The sequence below is a fragment of the Lolium perenne genome, chromosome 5, assembly GCF_019359855.2.
Source record: "Lolium perenne isolate Kyuss_39 chromosome 5, Kyuss_2.0, whole genome shotgun sequence".
Classification (NCBI taxonomy): domain Eukaryota; kingdom Viridiplantae; phylum Streptophyta; class Magnoliopsida; order Poales; family Poaceae; genus Lolium; species Lolium perenne.
The window spans coordinates 61,720,353-61,730,346 of NC_067248.2; the positions used below are offsets into that span (position 1 = coordinate 61,720,353).

At 41.8% G+C, this 9,994-nt stretch overlaps 2 long non-coding RNA genes across 10 annotated transcripts; both read left to right on the forward strand.

The window, feature by feature from the left end:
• The first annotated feature begins 544 nt into the window (after nucleotides 1-544).
• On the forward strand, nucleotides 545-3,031 carry LOC127299326 (uncharacterized). The gene is made up of 5 exons (XR_007850396.2): nucleotides 545-851; nucleotides 1,063-1,124; nucleotides 1,571-1,918; nucleotides 2,060-2,288; nucleotides 2,594-3,031. It is a non-coding gene; the product is annotated as an uncharacterized lncRNA (long non-coding RNA).
• A 1,848-nt stretch (nucleotides 3,032-4,879) lies between these two features.
• LOC127299324 (uncharacterized) lies at nucleotides 4,880-8,393 on the forward strand. Of its 9 annotated transcripts, none has more exons than XR_011744815.1 (7): nucleotides 4,880-5,035; nucleotides 5,133-5,225; nucleotides 5,310-5,393; nucleotides 5,771-6,538; nucleotides 6,776-6,856; nucleotides 7,544-7,630; nucleotides 7,752-8,393. It is a non-coding gene; the product is annotated as an uncharacterized lncRNA (long non-coding RNA). The 9 variants fall into 9 exon arrangements; XR_011744814.1 differs by having other exon boundaries at nucleotides 4,881-5,035; nucleotides 5,133-5,229; XR_011744817.1 differs by having other exon boundaries at nucleotides 4,881-5,035; nucleotides 5,133-5,207.
• Nucleotides 8,394-9,994: the final 1,601 nt, after the last annotated feature.

Below are 9,994 nucleotides of genomic sequence, written 5' to 3' on the forward strand. Positions count from 1 at the left end.
CGTGCATTTCTCCTATAAATGTCCCTAGACTACCCGGCCAACCAAGGCACTCAAAAGGGGCAAAAACATCCGGTTCGTCCGTTTGCCCAGCAACAGTAAAATCTGCATCCCACTTTTCACCACAGCCGTTCGATGCAGCAATATGTTTTTCACCTGTTGCTGCTCGTTCTGAGTCCCTGTATGCTGGACCCGAGGGCGTGCGGGGCAGCCGGCCAGAGGCAGCGACGCAATCTCCCTCGCGTCGCCTTCCTTTCTGTGCGCGTGGGGCCAGGAGATGGTGAAAACCTAGATCGGTGAAATTCTCCACCAACCCGCTGCCTCCCTCCTCACCAATCCCCCGCCTCCTTCCTCCTGCCCAATCTGCTTCCTCCGCAAGCCATCCCGAGCGATAGAGGTGCCTGGAGCATTCACCACGGCTTGGGCGGCCCATTCCGGTGGTGGCGTCGGTGGCGGCGGGTGGAGGTGAGGCGGGCGTGGCCGGAGACAGGCTGGTGCGGGGCGAATCCGCGGCGGCGGCGACCGGAGGAGCCGGGCACAGCCGGAGACGGCCCGGCGCCGGGCGCGGCCGGAGACGGGCCGGCGCGGGGCAGATCCGCGGCGGTGATGACCGGAGGCGACGGGCGAGGCCGGAGATGGGCCGGCGCTGGGCGGCCGCCTCGAGTGAAGAACCGGTTCGAAGCGGCGCCGGCTTCCGCGATTGGAAGCGACGCGGGTGACTGGATGCGGCCGAGCGGCAGCATGGGGTTTTCCCCTCCAGCTTGCCACGCGCGTGCATCTCATCCACCAGCGGCAGTGACACGCACGTCGCCTATGCCCCTCCTCCTCGGTGTGGTCTCGTCTCTGTTACGCAGGTGAGCTCCTTCTTCCTTTCTCTGTCTCTCGTCGATTGTATGAGGGTACTGTGCTTGTGCTGTTGCTGCTGTGGGCAACTGCTAGATGTGTGTGTGCTGCTGGCAAGATGCAGGGATGTGTGTGTTGTTGCTGCTGCTGTGGGCTACTGCTAGATTTGTATACATCTGAATTCAAGTTAAATATATGGATCTGATGTATGTATGTCTGTAGGTTAGATGATGACAGCAGCAACGCCCCAAATGGACGCCTGGAGCAGGTCATGTTCTTTATTAGTAAGTGGCATCTTCGTATGATCTTTACCAGTGCGATCTTAGTAGTAATAAATTTCTTTTCCACTGATGATTTATCTCATTTTGATCGCTGGATCTGTTTTGGCATGAAATAGTAGCCTGTTACCCAGAACCAAATAACATGATAAACCAAAGCCTCCATAGCCATTGCAAGGTTTTCAGTTTAGTTTGGTGGATCGCATGCTAATGTACCATGGAATTTTTTTTATACAAGCAGTTTTGTTCGATTGTACACATTTTAAACGTCTTGGTAGCGACAACACCATGGAGGCCACTGGTTAGACTATTCGAGTCATTTGTACTTTGATAGAGGATGTACATTTCAGAAGATTTTGGTGGTTCTTCAGAGTTCTTTGAACTTGGTATCTATAATTCTGTTTTAAGGTATTTTTCAACTATGTTCTTATTGTCGTTTCACTGATCCGCAGGGTTTACAGGTTTCCTTATTTGATATGGATGGCCATTCATGTAGTTGTGCGAATGGCACACACCTCCCTCCCAATACAACAGCTATTTAGCTCGCCTGGCGCTGTCTCATTACGGAATGCACTTCATATTCTCATATATACTCATTATCAGTGGAAATACTGTAATAGTATCAGACCGGGTGTGCCTTGATTCAGGCAACCTTTGCTGGACTCGTGGTTCTGAGTTGCTCGATGTGTGGTATTTCTGTCTCCCTTCATTACCATCTATTTTGGGTGGTTAATTCCTCTTACGTCGAGCTAGATGAGGTGTCCATGCCTGCGGCCTCGCCTTCTCCAACTTAGCTGCAGGTATACCAAATCCTTCATGTCTCCTCTTGAGTTTGTGTGCAATCTCTGATTTGGTTATGCTTGTTTGACGTATCTTGTACTTGATGTTACACCCTAGATTGTTGTTTGCCGCCTGACACAAATGCTAAATGGGGGGTGCAGATTTGGGGAGGCGCCGGGCGCGGCCGAAGACGGGCCGGCGCGGGGCGGATCCGCTCCGGCGACGACCAGAGGCGAAGGGGCGCGGCCAGAGACGGGCCAGCCGGAGGTGGAGGAGCAGCGAGGGGCAGCGCTGGGGCGGTGGTGGAGGAGCAGTGACGAGCGCGCCGGCCATGGCGCCGCTCGCCAGAGCACATCAGCATCTCGTCACTCGTCAATATTACTTCCCCATGTGAGTTCTTTATTCTCGTTCTTCCTCCTACTTTAATTAATTTTTCGCATGGCCATGATGGTGGATCTGCTCAGCCACGCATGGGTACAGAGAAAGTCATAGCCATCTCTTCCGTTTATTGGCTTTTTTTTTATTGTTGGAGGTGATGCTAATTCGGTTCACACCGGCGATTATTCTTGTGCTGCATTTGTTGGTTTGCTGCATTTGGGTTCAGATAGAAGAGATCCAGTTGCATTAGGATCTTTTTGTGAGAATCAACTTGGTGAAAAAAGGCGTATGATTTGTTTGTTCACTCAATGGATCAGGTGATGACATGCCCTCGCTCGCTGATCTCGAGCTTCAGCCATCTCATGGAGGACGCCGTCTGGTAGATGTCCTGCGCAAGCCCGCTATGCCGCCTCCAGCGCTAGGAGATGAGGCGGCTCAGAGGTCCGGCCTCCTCATATCCCTCGTCACCATCCGCGCACTCGTGGCGTCGTACATCGCCCACCAGAAGGACTGCACGCTCGTCGACTTTGTGCGTGGCATCATCCTCGTCAAACACAATGCCCGCAACCTGCTACTGTCGCCGAGGTTTCTTCTTATGTTTCTTGGCAGGTCGAGGCTCAGATTTTTTTTCCTATGGCTTTGAATATCTCAGTCATCGGGTGTTCATTTGGGCTTATTGGCTGTACTCAGTTTGGTTGGTTCCCTTTTGTTTTTGCTGCTGAGAGTGTATGTTTCAGAGTGGTGTGGACGGGTTGAGCAGCGATAGAGGTTTTTTTAGTCCTAGGTCAGCACTCAGATTCTTGAATTTTCTTTTCATAATACTGCATGATTTTAATACTTCAAGGACATATGAATAGTATGGTTTCTCTCTCTCTCCTAGATTTGTTACTACCGAGAACGCTTTTGATTGCATTGTCATTTGTTTTATTGAGCTCTGAATTAAAATAATACTGTATTAACCTATCCGTTGCATAGCAGTAGCCCACCCTTTGTCCATACCTTGTATAAAGGTTGGTTCTGTGTTTTTTTTGTGTTCATGCCAACATTTTGCACGCCGTAGCACCTTGGACAAAGTAGTTATTGTCTGGTTACCTTTAGATTTTTTGTTTCATAGAGAATTAAGTGCAACCTGTTTTTGTACTTTACTCAATGGAAATTGCAGTCAATTATCTTGATAATATATCTCAATTCCTATGTTCTAACTATTCCTTCTGTATGAATTTGAGAAGATTTCTGCAAATTGGTAATGAAATCCAAGCTGCTCGATTTCTTCTCGGACATGGATGAGCCCCTCAGGCATGGCAGATCTCTCAGAGGATCTCTGCCAGCATGAAAAGTTCATGTTCCAGCGAGAAGGCTCACCATCACCTACGTCATGTTACTTAGGTATAAATTGTATGATGGAATTTCTGAATAATAGGCACAATTATTATCTGAAAAGTAGATGCCATGCTTTGTTTAAAACAGCATAGTTCAGTAATTATATGCGTATCCAGACATTTCATATTTAATAATGTCATATGCATTTGGCGGTGAAAATAGGGTGGGGAAGGCAACTACCACCGGCGGTTGTCTGGCTTGTGGGTGCATCCAGGTTGCCATTTTACAACATTAGAGATTAGAAAATGTACTGTTATGTCCACATCTGTATTGTTAGTAATTTTGAATCGATCCTTTTTCATGCATTGTCGGTCGTTTCCTTGTATTAATCTATTTGAAACATGTTTCCTGGTGTCAGCGACGCATACCATGCGGTTCACTCGTCTTATTTTTCTCCTCTTTTATCATGTATATTTTGGTGAATGTTCAGCAGCTTATGTGCTATTTTTTCCCCTACTAAACAGAATTTCCTCTATGTAGGAATTATATACTGAGTTTGATTGTGTTTCAGGATATTGAGTGTCTGTAAGAATTTGAAACAGGCTACAGATCAATTTGTGTGTTGCCGGTTGACATGAAGCCTCCTTCGGTCAACAAGTAGGTATTTATGGCCAGGCTGATAGCTATTTGCAGATATTCGGGCCTTATGTTTCGTTACACTCTTTTGTATTGAGAGTTTCTATCTCATGTGCGCAGTGCCACAAACGTTTCATTGACATCAGGAGTGCACATGCCTTTGTCTCAGGGAACCCGGCACCACAGTGAGGCTGGACAAGTTAACAACATACTAGCCAACTTCCTCTTCAGTGTTCAGCTTAAACTGCAACTGGACAGCTCAATCAATATCATTTGGTTTATCCGTGGCAAATGGTTTGTGCTATTACTAAAATCAACTCGTAGTTTCAAGCGATATTGTTTAGATCATAGGATTTAATGGCTCTCCCATACAAATATGTAAGCACTGTCTATATAGGATCTGAAGGCTGAAGCTTAAATTCCAGCAAAAATCTCTTGAAATATTATGTGCACGGTGTGGATTCTTGAGTTTACACAACTTCTGAAATGACATGTGTCTTCTCTGGTCCCTTTTCTCTGTCAACTACTTAAATTGTTAGTGATAAAAATATCATTTGCAAATAAATTGTATTTTCACCATATAAAAGGTTGATTTTACCTGTGTTCACTTAAATGGTGACCTACTTGAACTTCCTTTTTCTTATGCCTACTAATGATGTTCTGCCAATAGGATTCTCATGCGCTGGTTTAATGTACCTCAGCCAATTCATTGAGAAAGTTGGTGGGAAGCTCCCAAAATGGCGTGTGTCGGTTTGTGATGCTTCCGCAAAGTATCAACTCAGCCGCATGTCCTCCTTGCTCAGGTTCGTATATATACTTCAGCCTCTCTTTTTTTTCCTTTACGCGTGTGTTGATTTTGTTGGCTTTATATTAGCTAGGTCTGCCTCTTCTTTTCTAAAGGCATATGTTGATTTCTCTAAACATTGGTTGGACATTGCCCATGTAACACTCCAGCTCCTATCACCTTAACCCCAGGTGATACCGATGCATCACGTAGGTGTGTATTAGGCTAATATCTACCATGGTATAACTTCTCTTCATGATAATATTTTTTTCGGTGCTTTGATGTGTTATCAGGTGATTTCTCTGGTCAGACATGAATATGCTATTGAGGATGTACTCAGTGGTATTCCAAGCAAAGCATGGCCAATATTTTTATAGGTACAACGCTGACTATTATTTCCTTACCTTTCAAAACCATAATTCTAGCAGTGCTTGAAGTTTTCCTTGTTCCCCTTTTTTTGTTCTTTGGATTATCCCAAAAAAAGGAAATTATGTTACTCTAGCTAATGTACATACCAATTGGTTCAATCTGAAATTTATATTGTTTGTGGTGTTGGTTTGAAGCTAAAAGTGAAAGTGATCAGTGCGATACATTTTGGTTTGATTGGAACTGTAGCCTTCTTTTGTATTTTTTGGCTCAGTTGAGATGTTTAAACAACTATGTTGCTTCCGAAAACAAATGCTGATGCAATTTCTCTGAGACAAATATAATATTTGCATCCCTCTTTTTCCTAATATTCTGTTACCTTTGGCAGCAAGACGGAAACGACATTGTATCAGAAGTCCCCTGATGCAGCCCGCAGAGTCGAAGGTAAGCCATGCTACAAGAAAAGTTACTCCAGTATTTCCATTTATTCAGATTCAAGTCGATTTGGCTTGCCTGGATGGCTACTGCAGCCCACTGACTTATCCAATTTCATGTTCATCGTGATATCCTTGCAAGATTAATAGTAATTCTTATCTTTGGGTTGCATGATGAGCTTGTAGGTCAGATTCTTTATTTGTAGCGATGTACATGGTTCTGAATAATGCAATTTCTGTGTACTAGAAGATATGCATTTCTTGACAGGGTCCTGATGCATTCCCTGACATGGACCAGCTGCCTATTTTTAATAGAGCATTGTTGATGGTTTTTAGTCCTATGATGCTTGAACTCCAGCATTGTGGATACTTGTTAGTCAAATATATTTGGATAGGGCTTCTCACATAATATGGCATTGAGGCATGTAAATAATAAATGAGTTTTGCCCAACCAGTTAGTTCTATTAATGCTCTGCAATTACTCAATGGTTGTAGTGCTTTCAGATGATCGGTTACTTTTCCTTGCAGAACGGTGGTGTGATATGTTCTCAGTTTGTGTACTCCACCTAGGATTAAACTGCAGAGGCTGCTGCATCTTGAATAATGTATGCCACGGTGCAGTACAACCCACTCTAGCAGCGGCACTCCTTCGTTTGTTAGTCACAGCATGAGTACTTTTGTCTATATTGACTTGATATGGCGGAGACTCCTGTGACTCTTGGGTAGGTGACCTTTCGTTCCGATTCTTTGTACCAATTTGTGAGGACCTAACAAAAAGTGAAGTATCTTTAGGACTATATTTTTTCTGCAATATTTGATGTTTTTTCCAAGGGCGTGAAGATTTTTAACCTGTTAGTTGCCTTCTGTTTTTTTTCCGTGACTCTTCTTTCCCTAGAAGTACTTGATGTTGTGACATCATCAAATTACCTCGGACATTAATTCTCACATTGGCTTCTTAGGGTGGCTTCAATAATCTATGGGGTGCAAAGAAGTGCTAGGTCTAGGTCCATAAAAGAAGAGATCCTTGGTAGGAAGTCGAGGTAAGATGATTCGTTCAGTTCTCGTGATGGCAAGACTTGTTATCTCACTCTCATCTTTTAAACAATAGGCATAAGATTTCCATGATATAGCATCGGAAAGTGCATGCCACAATTAATAATTCTTTGGTGGACCCTATGGTCTCTAAAAATCAGATTATTGTGCTTGTATGTTAGATGATTGTTCCAATCGATCATGCCCTTTATATGTGAAACAAACAACATACGGATATTTTTGTTATCCTTCAATGAAAAGAATGCAATCTTCTAGACAATCAATCCTCGAAGTAGTAAGTTTTGTTCAGTCCAATGCTAAGGCATTCAGCAACCAAACACTTTGTTTGCCAAGGGAGATAATCATAGAAATAAAAATAAAATGAAATTATTTAGTGTAGCTGATCTATATATGTGTAATATATAGTATTTAATGGTTAAAGTTTCAAAAGGGTTGAACACCAACCAGAAGTTTTCCTCTGGTTAGAGAAGCGGGGATTATATACCTTTGAATTGACTCTTTTTCCTGCACCAATAATTGATAATTTAATTACAAAGTTTAGCTAGCTTGTTGAAAAATAATTCTACCAGCACCCTGTTCCTGACTTAGATTTTCTGTAGATGTTTAATTGCTGGAATTGTAATTGCACCGACATTGATATATAATCTGAATGCTTGATAGTTTTCGTTGTGCAGATCTCCATGAGCCCAATGGCATAGTATGCTATCCAATGAAGTTGATTCAGCCTGAACTACTCAGGCTTATTCTCTTCACTTTATCAGGTTTAGGATAGCTTACTGCCCTTGCCATGCAATATTTGTAGTATTTTTCTATGTTTGGTCGCATTTCTTTTTGTTAGGGAATATATATGGTTCTAATTTGACCACTCTTCTCAAATTTCAGGTTATTTTCAAAGGTTGCAGCCAAGCACATTATCACCTTATGTTCTAGAGACTTTTTGGGAGGTGACGGAGTAGAATGTTCTTGCTAATTAGCTTCTTGGGAAGGTTTGGTTTTGTGCTCATGAACCATTAGATGATGTCCTGAACATCTGCTGCAAAGTAGTTCCAGTAACCTGATGCCGAGTAGTACCAACGGGTATTCCAGGTACTCGTGCTCTTGTACCCATCCTAACACAACAACACTAAATTAGTTTTAGTTCTTTGTGTAAGCCTGTGTCATAAAATAGATTATATACTTCAGCTTTGCATGCGGTATTGTGCTTATGGTGTTACTGTGCAGATGCTTCTTGGGCAGACATATTTCATAAGCTTAGCGTCAGATGACTTCCGAAATACTGGCTCCTGGCACAAGGGCACCACCCCATTGTATATGCATTAAGATCTCTGGTGAAGTTTGTCACGCCTTGTTAATTATGAGCTTAGCAGAGCTTCGTTCCTGGTATATATGTTATTGGTTATGATCCATGTATAGTGAGTTTCAGTATGTCAATGTTGTATAAACTATTCCTTGTGAAATGTTGCATATTCGCACATCGTGCAATTCAGTAAATAATATTAAGGCGACTCCGTCCCAAATATACAACTGCAGCCTTCTGAATGGAAGTTTGGTGATTGTTTAACGAATTTTATTACTTGGTATTTTTCTCCTGCAAGATTGGACACCAAGCCTAATACTTGGCTTTCAGTATATACCAGCTATAACAAGATAAAACTTATGGCTTCTATTCTGGCCTGACTCTGTCTTTAGTGACGCATTGGGCTCTTATAAATTCAGTTCACATAAACTCTGGCCTTTGAGGATGGATGTGGCCCTCGATTTGGCTTTTTTCAGTTTAACAGGAGATTAAAAATGATGCTTGCATTTTATCAAAGAAAAGTTACTTCTTTATAAACAAACATTTCATTCAAATTGATGTTTTCCCACCTGTGTTCACTGATTTTCATACAATACTTACATGTGATGATTTGCTAAATATTTATGCTATATTGTTAACTTTATTTTGCAGACAGGATACATAGCCTTGCAGGGTTTTTTTTCCGCTCTACATGTGAATATAATTCATCGGAGCTACTTCCGTGATGGCAAGATCGATCAACTTTTGAAGGTCTATACTGCTTGCCTTGGATGGTTCTCACATGTTATCTATCCTCTATGGTGAACCCGATCCGATCATACGAACATTTCATGCAATATTTTTAGTTGTGAGATCGTGTTGTTGAACCTTTAACTAAATTTCTGTAGAATGTGCACATGAATTTCATAAGACAAATTTTCTTTTTTTTACATAGACCACATAAAATGTTGGTTATTCGTGAAACTTGACGAACGCACATTTATTATGGAGATGTACATGTAGAATTTTTTTTCAAATTTTTTCGACATTCTTAAATATGATTTTTTGGTAGAGGGAGCATACGCATCCGGGAGCCGAATTAAATTTCCAGTTAATGTCCACCTATTTAAATAAAGTAATATGCCAACCTATAAAACTTAAGACCAATTAATGTAAACCCGTGGTCTTAAATCACTTTAGTCTTTTACACCAGTGGCTCAACGCATCTTACTGTAACACCTGGATGGAATGGCCTACCTACAAGGCACTAAAACAGTTAAATTCTGGGCTAATTCTTAATATTAAAATAAGCTAAAATTTATATAATTTAAATTATGACTTGATTTTGCTTGCGCGATAGCGCAACAGGTACAGGTGATATGCGGCAGAGCCTCATTGCAAAGGTACAGGTGACTATAATTGTGTGTGTGCTGAAGGCATTAAATTTCAAATGGTTTGTTTGAAACTTGGTTACATAATTTATGCAACTATTGCAGATTTTATATATGTGGTCAACTACGGTTTGTGTCATTTTAAATAGTTGCAGCAACTGAACATCACATGTATCTATTTTTTTCTTGCTATATAACAGCTATATAATTGTAAGTGTCATTGGATGTAATGCATATATAATATATGCACACTCTGGTAGTTTTGTTTATTGAGTTCGATCTCTTTTTTATGAACTTGGTTCTCCTGTTTTACAGCTTCATCTTGTATAGTATGTTGGCATGTTAACATACTCACTCCCTAGAGTGTATTGGTTCCAAATTTTGGGATATTATAAGATAATATTTATTTTCTGTTCTTGCTCTATTCACACAATCATGTGATTATTTAGTTTAGGGCT